General features: G+C 38.8%; 1 long non-coding RNA gene across 1 annotated transcript; it reads right to left on the bottom strand.

Annotated features, from left to right (window-relative positions):
* Window positions 1–3200: 3200 nt before the first annotated feature.
* Window positions 3201–3720, bottom strand: LOC131229780 (uncharacterized). The gene is made up of 2 exons (XR_009163586.1): window positions 3599–3720; window positions 3201–3355 (listed from the first exon to the last, which is right to left on the bottom strand). It is a non-coding gene; the product is annotated as an uncharacterized LOC131229780 (long non-coding RNA).
* Window positions 3721–4262: the final 542 nt, after the last annotated feature.

Raw genomic sequence — 4262 nt, 5'->3', positions numbered from 1 at the left:
TTCTAGCGATGGCTCTGTTCTAGTTATTGCTGCAGAAAATATTGTAACTTTATGGGACCTAAACACAAATGTTCTTGTAGCTGAAATTGGAGAGACTCTTACAGTGAAAATAAAAAATAAAAAATAAAAAGGACACCAGAAAAAAACAAAGACAAGCTGAGAAACATCATGGTGCTTAGAGAAAAAAGGCACCAGAGCAATAATGCTAATTAAACCAACTAGACGTACCCACATACAGGCAAATATTAATTTGAACCACAAATAAGACATGAAACTCAGCCGGGGGCATGTTTCTGGATTGAATAATTCTACCACTGGGGTAAATTCAAACCAACATAGAAAAAGAAAAAGAAGAAGAAATCAATAACTAAAATTGCCACTTTTTGAGTTATATCCCTCAGAGCTGTTGTTGCATTTCTCATGACAGAGCATGGTTCCGATGCATGGTGGCACCTCAGCTTTTGCAATTCTAGGATTTCTTTCTTTCCTTTTTCTTATTTTCTTAGTTTATTATTTTTCCCCCTAACTTGGGATTTCCATATGTAATATATACAGAAGAAAAGTTGCTTCTGGCCATAGCCCCAAGTGCACTATCAACTCCACAGTAGCACAAAGACATAAAAATACCCTCACACCACACCATTGAGTTTGTAAGAAAACAGTAAAGAAAAAAAGGGGGGAAAACACCATTATTTCAACAATCCTCCAGAAAAAATCAATTAATTAAACAAATATAGTGAAAGAAGAAATGATGACAATGAGATGACCTGAACTACTTTATGAACATCCACAAATCTCTTCAATTGGGAGGCATGAGACAAGAAACTTCTCATAGATGAGATGAGGTGAGCCACTAGAGGCTTACTTTGTAAGCAAAAATCAAGGATAGATATCTTTTAACCTTTTGGGTGACCATGCTGTTTTCTGTCCAAAACATCATGCCACATGTACAAAGGAATTTTTAATTACAAGATGGTAGTTTCATGTCATTACTAACTCATGTAATGTAGATTTTGAAGCAGTGACTCCACAAAGTAAGAAAAGTGGAGGCAGGCTTCGAATTATCAAACTGATTCCACATATCTGGCCAACTAAAATTCATGCACCTTAGAGAAAAAGGGATCCACACAATTCAGGAGCTCTATACCATCTTGTTGCAACATAATCCTATAAGCAAGGGAAATGTAATAAGTCCAATAATTTAGGAGCTCTAAAACATCAACCCTACTTGTACCAGCTTCAAGAAAATAAGTCGGAGCCAACTACATATTCTTGGACTTGCATTATAGCTATTGAGAGAATTTCCTTGATTGGATGTGAGATAATGATGTAAAAGCACAAGCTTATTTTATAAGCACCATAGATGCAATCATGTTTCATGGACCATTCCCAAAATACACATATTGGAGATTATATTACACCACCATTGCTAGGCTTTTGGTGCCATAAAGTTAGTAACTGCTTCTCAATGAATATAGGGAAATGCTATTTGAAGCACACAAATGAATGCTCCAAATACAAGCCCCACACATGCGTCATGGCACATGCATACAAGATCTGGGATGTTCATCAAGCATATGCAGTGGATGCTTTCTAACCTGAAATTAAGGCCACTCATCAAAGTGGGCAAGACGGGGATGTTAGTTGCAGACAGCTGGTTAATCCTTCTACTCACTATTTAGCCATCCTTTTTTTTCCGTCCACTTCTAACCCACCTGACAGGTGTGCCGGCTGGATCTTTGGGCCAAGGAATATTCACTTGGAACGCAGCTGATGAACAACCTGGATCTCACACACGTGCCACATTGGTTCTTCTGGGCTGCTTGCATTGGCGCCCACCTGCAAAATTACATTCCTCAAGAGTGAAAGAAGCTGGAAATGTTCTAATATAAATGAGCACCAAAGATCATAAAAAATCACAACACAACCATGAACTCAAAGAAATCACTCTCACGTCTTAATAATGTGAGATACATTGGTTTCTTCCAATTTGAACACATTATCATCGTGTATTCAGAAGCACATGTACTCCTTAAATGGAAATCCATTCTCACTGCACAATCTCTCTGTTCATGGTCACTCTCCAATGCTAGCCATTGCATATGGATTGAAGGGGAAAAACCCAATTCAAAGTCATGAATATTATCTCCAACTAGAGAAATTTATTTTAAAAAGAAGCTTATCTATTTCTTCCTTCATGTGGAATAATAAAAGCAACAACCATCTTAAAAAGCTTATTGAAATATAACATAAATGTGGAATGAGATTTGTTTGCTACCTGCATGACAAGAAATGTTTTCCATACCTAGTAATGCAGTATGGGCAAAAAGAGTTGTTTTCCAAGTGTAATGGAGGTTCTTGATACAGTTAAAGGAGGTCATGATTTGGACTGTCACTTGTATTCCACCCTTGCAATTTCCAAGTGCCTACGTATCATCATTCATCCATCCCACTCTACCAAAGTGTGGAATCTTTTCCTGGGCTGGGGCCACCACATTAATGACCCACTAATCCCTGTAAAGACCTCACAACTCCATCAGCCCGAATCAGTCTCCATTAACACAGCCCATTTCCCATGGAATCCAAAGAGCCCCATGTGGTCATTTTCCCAATCATGGCCTTGGGCCACACCATCCCTTGGCTGGAACTCTTCAAGGCCCTCTCATGCAAAGGCCTCAAGGTGACCATCATCACCACCCCATCAAACTCCCCTTTCATCCTCCAAACAACCAAACGAGATTTCAGTATTCTTTGCTGAATAAAAGAATACTTATTTCATACACAAACTATGGAATTACTTCTACCCAGACAAGATTTCTCCTGGGCATTTCATCAAATATCTAATAAGCATCATCCAAACAACCAAACTTGACATTCCCATTTCATCAAATATCTAACAAGCATCATATAATCGTGCATGCTTTCTTAAAAGGCAATTTAATCTAAATCCTTCATTCTTAGCGACACAAACCATACTACATAAGGCCATAAACAAAATTTATTGCCTTCCGAAAAATCAAAGCCAATAGGAAAAAAAAAACATTCAATAATAAAAAATTAAAGGAAAGAAAAAGCTTCTTGAAAATCAACCAGTCTCCATGAAAAATAGAAAGAAAAAAAATACAAAAATACAAAATAAAAAATAAAAATAAAAGGAGCTTTGCAATGGACTAAAAATATCCTCAATCAAAAAATCCTAGCCAGTCAATGACTTTCCTATAAATGTACAATTAAAATGGAAATATGACCAATAGGCTCAACACATAATATGCGATAGGAGGCAAGTATACTGATTAGATGGTTGGGATTGTTCAATGGAGGAGCCCTTCAGTTCATTCCCAATCCATATTGTGGCCTGCAAGATGAATCAAATAGATCTATGAACACCATACTTGTATAAATGTTGGCCTGAATGAAAACCCTGAGCATGCAGTTTTTCTACGAGGCTGGCATTTGAATCCAAAATTAGAATAGATTTCCACTCCATTAACTTTGATTTCAAGAATCATGTTGTCAAATCAAAACCCTAATCCTTATCTCAACCCCATTCATCAGTGCGCTTAATAGATTCAAACCCCTGAGCGTGAAGATAGGTTACCGGGCTGTTGCAGTTGAGCGTAGCTACCAGTCCGATCGAGAGGAAGAGAGATGGACAGAAGGGGGGGGGGGGGAGAGAGAGAGAGAGAGAGAGAGAGAGGCCTTTTAGGGTTGTCAACCTGTTGAACCCACGAGAACGGCAGCGAGATTGAGAGGGAGAGAGAGAGGGAGAGAAAGAGGGCGAGGGAGAGGGAGAGGGCGAGCGAGAGCAAGAGCGAGAGGGAGAGGGAGAGGGCGAGTGAGGGCGAGAGGTATTTCCAGTTTTGGGCACAGACAGAGTGAGAGTGAGAGAGGAATAGGGAGGGCCGCATATTCATTTCGGCGCGCGACAGTGTTTTGAGCGCGCCCAATTTTTTTTGACGTGGATTGGGTACCTACATGGGGCCCACCATGATGTATATGGTTTATCCATTCCGTCCATTTATTTTTATAAATAAATTCACCAAATGATATTAAAAATGAGTTATATTGAAGGTCAAACTGGACCACGCCATAGGAATCATGTGTGATTTAATCTCTATTATTTCCTACCATGTGGTCCACTTTAGCCTTTAATGTACCTTACTTTTTTAGGAAGATACCATAAAATTATATTTTAAAACAGATGGATGGATTAGATAAAACACATATATTGTGATGGGCCTCAAAAAGTCCCTTCTAGGACC

The sequence above is a fragment of the Magnolia sinica genome, chromosome 2 (genome assembly GCF_029962835.1).
Source record: "Magnolia sinica isolate HGM2019 chromosome 2, MsV1, whole genome shotgun sequence".
NCBI lineage: Eukaryota > Viridiplantae > Streptophyta > Magnoliopsida > Magnoliales > Magnoliaceae > Magnolia > Magnolia sinica.
Note: the sequence above shows the minus strand (reverse complement) of the source record. Positions and strands in the feature narration are given on the sequence as shown.